We start from the raw sequence: 8711 nt of genomic DNA on the forward strand, positions 1-8711 counted from the left end.
TGAAACTACCCGTAATCTGATTCAAATTCATCTAGAAATCATTTTTATAGGTTTAAGGTTCTGAACTCTGAAATCTCCTAATTTGCTTATGTGTTTGCGTGCATTTGTTGTCCAAGTATGGGGGTCAATGTGAGTCTTTAGTTGCTTTTATATGAAGTCCAACTTGTTTTGTATGTCGCCTAGTTTTTTCATTTTGAGCAACCGAAGTTAAGTCTAGAACCACCCAAAAATAAAGGTCCAAACATCCCCTGGACCATGGTCATGGACGGGTAGTGCACGCATAGGGTGCGAGTTATAATTGAACTAGTACGCTTTAGGTAACAACTTAAGATAGTAATCGGGTAGCAGGACATGATAGTCTGTGTCCGCTGAATAATATGAGTAACACCCCATCTGGAGGGAGTTATGAAGTATTATATATGGGGTGATCCTATAGGCTAAAAAACTAAGGAGCCCCCCCCCCCCCTTTCTTTCTTTTCCTACTATAATCAAAAATAGTTGTACCCTCTATTCAAAACCTGTTTATAATAGACTTCTTAAATTTGTGTGCTCTCTCTTTATTTATTTGATCACATACACTAATTCATATAATTCGAGTTCGGCCGGGACCCACAGTTGTGGACCTCGAAGAGTGCTTAACACCTTCTCTTCGAGGTAATTTCGAGCCCTTACCCGATTGTTGGTAACACAAACTGTTTAAACCTGAGTTATTTGCAAATAGGTGCCCTAACGCACCTCAAACCAATTAGGTGTGGACTCTCTCTTTTAACACCTTCCTCAAAAGAGTTGTCACGTGTCGAAGCCCAATTTCGCAAGAAAAAGGGGGCGCAACAGAATGGCGACTCTGCGGGGGATTTTTAGGCTCTTACCATAAGTGAACTTGGTCTATATGAATTAGTCTTCTCTGATAAACGTGTATTTATAATTTGATATTACATGAATATCCTACTCCCATTTCCCATTTATTGTTACATGTACACCCTTTTCCCGTTTTCCCTTTATTTCAATCGCATGCAAATATCTTCGCTCAATTTGGTCATAACATACATTTTCCTTTAAACATTTTTAGAATTGCTACATCATGTCTCTCCCACCCTTACTCCCTTGTCTGCTTTATTACAATTTCCACATTGCGCGAACTAATTTCTTCCTTGTTGTCCTTTCTTTTTATGTCTTTACATTTCATTTGGTACTGCATTTACTATTTTCATCATGCAAAATATTTGACAACGTGTTGTTTTATCTTTTCATAAAGCATGCTCCACATCACATTCCACTCGTGCGTAATTAATACCATAGCGGCGCTTGATGAGTGTCCGCGCTCTTCCTAAATCACCCTTTTGATTTGGAAAGGCTTATATGTAGTAAAACTAGTCGATCAGCGGTGCAGTCGACGGTTCCGTACCTTTCCTTCTGAAGTTGTCCTCTTGAGGGTACTGGTCTAGACTCTTCTAGAATCCCCCGCTCTAATATTAACAGTGCGTGCGTCATGTCCAAACCTAGTATGGGTTAGAACGTAGTCTGCGTAATAACTCACTAAGTCAATCCTTGTCCAAAGTTGGCCAGGATTTACATAGTCCCAATGGACACAATCACGGTCTGTGCCTTATTTGTAGAAAACGTGCCAATATGTTGATCATTAACGTGTAAATATCCAAATCCAGAGGGGAAAAGGGCTAACTTTATTTTTTTTGCAGAAATGAGGCACGGAATCCCCAGGTTCGGCATGGTTCGAAATATCCCACCTTTGCTGCTAGATTGGTGGGAAAATCTCCCGTCAAGTCACAAAAACCATGTGAAGAGTATCCTCAGGAATTTACCCTCTATGTTAGACATTCAGCCAAGGAATGCATTAATCGAGGCCACCACCATGTTCAGGGATGAGAAGAGAGCCGTTTTTTGTTTTGGTGACATAAAAATGACTCCCTTTTTCGAAGAAATAAGAGTTTTTCTGAGCTCCCATGGGACATCCCTAGTTTGTTGGTACTGAAAAACCGCATTTCTCGAGGTTTCTTGAAAATGATGAAGAAAAATGATGATTTAGTCTGTCTAAAGAAGTCTTACATTCCATTCGATTTCCTCTATGAACTTTATGGGCACAGCAAGTCATACCGTCTTTACCATGATGAGTTTTCCATCACTTCTTTTAGTTGGACTCACCTCCGAGTTTTTGTATTCATTGTCTATTTTCTAGGGATGCTGGTATTTCCGATACAAGGTGAAAGGATCCACACTCGCCTAGCTATGGTCACTAAGGCATTAATGGAGGGGATTGAGGGAAAAACTTACACTATTGTCCCTATGATTCTGGCTGATATGTATCGGGCTTTAGACCGTTGCAAAAAGGGGTATAGGCATTTCGAGGGTTGCAATCTGTTGCTGCAAGTATGGTTATTGGAACAACTTCAAAGAGGAGAATACCGTTGTTGGCCCAAGTTCTGGTGAAGCTTTGAAGAATGACATATGAACTCAGTCATGGACCAGGTCCACCGTGTGAGGCACAGTTTCGTTACCCTAGAACTCTAAAAACTGGGATATTGCCTAAAATTTAGCGATGCCTAATAATCACTAAGAGACCGAAATTACACTTTGAGTAGACTTCTAATTGACCCCTGAAAAAGATGTCGTTACTACATTTAAGTGTAGTCACCTTTAAATATACCACACCTTTTCTTCTTTAGTCCATAACCGTCAAAACTCTTCTTAAGTTCTGATCACCCTTCCTCTCTCCAAAATTCCCAAATTTTTCAAGAAACAATCCACCATGTCTAACCCCCAAGATAATCCTGCCACTCCCCCACCAGCATCTCCCTCGAACGCATCCTCATCTACTCCTCCTATCGAAAACCCAAAACCTAGGTTTCATAGGCAAAAAATGATAGCTAGAAAAATTGTAGCTTCTCAAGCTTTACGGAAAGCTCTAAGTGAGAAATTGAAGGCTAGCCAGAGGAAGGAAAGTCATGCACAAAAATCTTGCTCATGCTCTGAGTCTGATGATTTTATTTCTGCCAGCGAAGGTGAAGAACATGGGTCTTCAAACACTGAAAATATTCAAGAAAACCCTGGTGAGGTAAATACTTGCTTGGTATTCTCTGATGTGGTTGAAAAAGTTGAAAATAGGATTGTCTTGTTAAAGATGTATAGGGGGCTAATTCTAGTAGAAGAGGAGGTAAAAAGAAAGAAAAAGAGAGAGAGGGAGTCAGTAGTAATGTGAGGGAAAATAAGAAAGAAAAAGTATTGGCTATCTGTGGAGGTATTGAAGAAGGTGGCAACAAGTCAGGGGGGAAGTAGTTCCGGGGAGGCGGCTGAAGGGCTTGTTAATTTAAGCAAGGAAGAAAATGAACCAGGTTCATCTGCTGAGGAAACTTTGGTAGATCTTCTAAAGAAGGATAGTATCAGTTATGATCCAAAGAAGCGCAAGGCTTCCACACAGAAGGCTCCGACTGCTTCAAAGCCAACAACAAAAAGCAAAATGTCATCCCCAAAACCTACTGTACCTTCAGTACCAAAGGGAAAAGCTACCAGGAGCAGGGTCAAACAAAGTGAAGCAGAATTGCAGAAAGCTTTGGAAGAGAGCATGAAGAAAAAGAGGGAAAAGGGAAAAGCAAAGGTTGTGAAGAGTTCTGAGGTTGTAGAAGAAGAAGAAGAGGAGATGGAACGGGTCCATCAGGAAAGAGGAACAACTGAAGAGGTTCCCACACCCAAACCAAAAAGTTCCAAGAAGTCTTCCTCTGTACCTGTACCTGCTGAATCTTCTTTAGCCAAATGAACTAGGTCTGCTGTGAAGGGAAAACAAAAGAAAATTATTGTAGAAGATGAAGAGTGGAGTGGTGGAGAAGAAGAAGAGGAATCTGAGAAAGACCAAGATAGGTTTGCCATCTTTGGCAGAAGAAAAATTCTGAAAGGAAGACTATTGAGAGACCTGGATGAGCCAGGTATGAGAAGACTGGTGGATGCTCTTACTGCACAAGGGTTGAAGGACATGGTCCTTGAGATGCATGGGAGGCTGGCTAGGAATGAATTGATTGAGTTTATGGCCAATGCCACTGTGAAAAATAGGGCAGTCTCCAGCCTGGTGAAGGGTGTAAAAGTGAAGTTTAATGCAATCAAACTAGGTGAGATTCTGGGCATACCTAGTGAAGGGTATGATGATTATACAAGGCATGGGTTGCCATGTTTGGAATCTCTCCCACTGCTCTTGAAATTACTAGAAATTTTTGTGATGCTTCAACTGTTGAAGATGTACCTGAAGCCAAATTTGTGCATAAAAGTGAGATGAGACCTGAGCACAAGGTATTGTTTGAATTTGTTAACAAGTGCCTGCTGCCCAGACAAGAGAGGAGGCATACTGCCAACTACATGGACCTAGTGCTTATGGAGTGCCTTGTGAGGGAAATGCAGATATATTGGCCCGCTTTCATTGTCAAACTACTAGACAGGGTCATTAATGGCTCCAACGCACATGCAACTCCATATGGGTTCATATTGACTACTGTGCTAGATAGGCTAAGGGTTCCTTTGAAGAAATGGGAGATAGCATCAAGCAAGGAGCATTTTGGTGTTAAGACCTTATTGGCTTGTGACTATCCTGTCAATGCCACCCCAGTTGAACCTGGCTCATCTCTGAAGACACCTGAGAACAGCAAGGTTAGGGCTTTGGTTCAAGAGTATGGAACTAAGGATGCTGAAATTGCTAGGCTTCATGCTCGTGTTGCTAAATTGGAAACTGAAAGAGATGGCCTTAGAGCTGAGCTAACAAAAGAAAAGGAGAAAAGTGAGGGGATGCTTCAAAATATGCTCAACCTTCTCCAAACCCAGCCCTCTAGTTCCTCCAAGACTTAGGTCCTCCAATTGTTATCTTCTGAACCAGTCTAGTAACCCCCAGTGATCCAGATTAGGGACTTTTTCTGTTTTTTTTTTGCTCATGTTTGGAAGTTTTTCTTTCTTTTTGTGGTTTGTAGGTGAAAACATATCGTATCAATGACAACTGATGTTTCTTTTGTTCTATGAAGATTTTGTTCTTAATAGCTTAAATGTGTTTGTTGATTATTAATGATTTAATCCATGTTTTCACTTGCAGTTTCCCAAGTGGCCATGAGTAATTACTACAATCTAGGATTCACATTGTATGCAACTTTTCGATGATGCCAAAATGGGGAAGAGATATTGTGCTTTAATTTATTCTGAATAATGTGATATTTATAACCTAAATTAATCCTGGTCCTTGATGATAAGTTTATTGTTGATGTTAAGCTGAGTTCTTACAGTTTTTTGATCCATAAAAACACAGAGTTTGTCGTCATCAAAAAGGGGATTTGTTGGCCCAGGTTCAGGTGATGTTTTGAAGAATGACAAATGAACTCAGTCATGGACCAGGTCCATCATGTGAGGCACAGTATTTATCATCTTAGACATGTGAGATACACGTGAAGGAGATAAGTCTCAGTGATCAAGCAGCAATATCTCCTGAACTAATCGAAAAGGTTGCATATTGGAGGAGGAGAGAAAGTCTCCTCATAGGAAGAGGACACAATCCAGATAAAGGATAGGGTTGGAGTTTGTATTGTTCAAGGATTCAACTTCGATGGAAGATCAACAATTGAGTCTCAATCAAACTTTGATTACTAACTCATTAAATAACAGCGATTATTCTCTTTTACAAGAATTGCACAAATGTAGAAGTTAAACTAAATTGAGAGCAAAAGAGCTAGGCAATTTTGCAAGCAATTTATGTGATATTCAAGGGTGCTTCCTGAAGCTACCTGGACAAGATAGAAGAACGGATTCCATTGTGTCTTTCTTTTATTCTAGTTCAATTGTAGTAGGTATTTTAAAGTTGTACCTTTTTAGCTTTCATAGAAGCAATTGTATTAGGTACTTTGAGTATTCAAGTTAGAGTTAACTTCAAGGTTTCACAGCAGTTGAGGGTGTGTGCCACATTGGGATTAGAGTTTAATCATAGGGGAAGACTATGAACTCTAGGACATAGTCACTGATGGTCCCCTAGCAACCACAAAAAAGAATGCTGAAGGAGTTGATGTGCCAAAGACAAGGGTTGACTGCACTGCTGAAGACTTGAGGAAGTGGGAGAAAAATGCTAAAGCCAAGAAATAGCTTGTGTGTGGACTGGGTCCTGATGAGTACAGCAGAATTCAAAGTTGTACCACTGCTAAGGAAATCTGGGACACCTTGCAAGTGGCTCATGAAGGAACACCTCAAGTAAAGATGTCCAGAGGAACACTGTTGTATTCTCAATATGGGAACTTCACAATGAAGGAAGGAGAAATAATTCAAGAAATGTATACTAGGTTCAGTACACTGACAAATGAACTTAAATCTCTTGGAAGGATCAGTCTTGAAGAAGGCAAGGTTGAGAAAATTCTGACAAGGGTTCTGCCAGTCACATATGAAAGCAAAATCACTGCCATTCAAGAATCCAAGAATATTGCTACTCTCAGACTGGATGAACTGATTGGAAATCTCACCGCTTATGAAATGAGAAGGCAAACCATAAAGATGGATACACCCAAGAAGGAGAGAAGCTTAGCTCTCAGAATTGCTGAAGGTTCAGATCTGGAAGATGATGAGATGGCTATGATCACTAGAGATTTCAAAAAGTACTTGATGAGAGGAAATGGTTCTTCAAGAGATACAACCTTCAACAAGACAAGAGATCCTGAGAAACAGACCAATGAGGGTTGCTACAGGTGTAGTAAGACTGATCACATGATCAAGAACTGTCCTCAATGGGAAATTGAGTGGAAGAAAGAAAGGGCGGAACAAAGGAACAGGTTCAACCAAAAAGGAACAAAGGTTCAACTAAGGCTATGGTTGCTGCTTGGGGAGAAACCTCAGATGAAGACTCAGAAGATGAAGCTGAAGAAGAGCAAGCACTGATGGCCATCGGAGAATTAGATGATGAACAAGAGGTAAGTATTCTTCATCTCAAAGACAAGATTAAAATTTTGTCTAAAGAAAGGTTGGCCGAGCTATTACTAGACTTCATTGATGAGTCTGAGATAATTAACAATGAGAAGGAAGTTCTGTCTAGGGAATGTGTGATCCTAAAAGCAAAATGCAAAAGTCTAGAGTCTAGGGCTAATGAGAGTGATAACACAAATGCTGAATTGAAGAACTAGGTTCTTGAACTTGATAACAGTGTCCTAGAACTTAGGTCTGAAAACTTAAAACTGAAACTAGGAACTGGAAAGAAGAAAGTTGATCACACATATCTCACTCTAGAGGAAAACCTAGGAAAAATGAAGGATGAATTGTATAAAAAGGATGAACTAATCAAAGTCCTAAAAGAAGATCTAGGAAAGGTGAAACATGAATTAGACAGAACTTGCAAATGGAACAAGGCCTCTGATGCACTCTCTTGGTTTCAAGAGCATCACAACAAAAGAGGACTTGTCTATGGGACTCAAGCACCAAAGTGGGACCCTAAAACCAAGTACCTCACACTTCCTGAGAATAAAATATGCACACACTGTGGCAAGAATGGCCATTACAAAAATGAATGTAATGCAAAAGTAAAGGCCAGTCAAAAGAACAAAGCCTTTGTTCAAGAGAAAAATAAGCTGCCTGGATGGGCAAGAAGGAATTTGATTCATCCTTTTGCCTATAGAAAGGGACCCAAATTAGTTTGGGTTCCTAAGACTAACCCCTGATTTATTTTGTAGGTCCAAGTGAAAGGATGCAGCCAAATATGGTATATGGATAGTGGTTGCTCAAAATATATGACTGGGAACAAGGACCCGTTCCTTTCAGTTGAGAACTTAAAAAGAGGTAATGTCTACTTTGGTAATGGAAAGAAAGGTGAGATCATTGGGGTTGGAAAGGTCGGAAAGACAGATTCTCATTCCATAGAGAATGTCTACTTGATAGATGTCTTGAAATATAGCCTAATAAGTGTGTCACAATTGTGTGACAGAGGTAACCTTGTGGCTTTTACCTCCACCAAATGCTTTGTGATTAACCTTACCACTGGCAAGATTGTTTTGCAGGGAAAAAGAGTTAACAATATTTACATTGTAGATTTGTCTACTCTCTTAGAAAGTGAACTCACTTGTTTAAGTGTGTTGGTCAATGATCCCCTCCTGTGGCACAAAAGACTTGGTCATGCAAGTCTAAATCAGCTTAACAAATTAGTCTCTAAAGACTTGGTTATAGGGTTACCTAATATCATGTTCAAGGAAGACAAAGTTTGTGAGGCATGTGCAAGGGGGAAGCAGGTAAGATCATCCTTCAAAAGCAAGAAAATGCTAAGTACAACCAAGTCGTTGGAACTGGTCCACATGGATCTATGTAGTCCAACGAGAACCATGAGCAGAGGTGGAAAGAAATATGTAATGGTGCTTGTTGATGATTATTCTAGATTTACCTGGGTTCTATTTCTAACCTCCAAAGATGAAGCATTTGACATGTTCACTGCATTTGTTAGAAAAACTCAGAAACAATTAGGAAATCAACTTGCATCCATTATGTCTGATCATGGAACTGAATTTGAAAATTCCAATTTTGTTGAATTCTGTGATGAAAATAGTATAGATCATAATTTCTCTGCCCCTAGGACCCCTCAACAAAATGGAGTAGTTGAAAGAAAGAATAGAACTCTTGAGGATATGGCTAGAACCATGTGCTTTCTAGTAAATTGCCTCACAGCTTCTGGGCAGAGGCTGTAAACACTGCATGTTACATAAGCAATAGAT

Source organism: Nicotiana attenuata, unplaced genomic scaffold (genome assembly GCF_001879085.1).
Source record: "Nicotiana attenuata strain UT unplaced genomic scaffold, NIATTr2, whole genome shotgun sequence".
NCBI lineage: Eukaryota > Viridiplantae > Streptophyta > Magnoliopsida > Solanales > Solanaceae > Nicotiana > Nicotiana attenuata.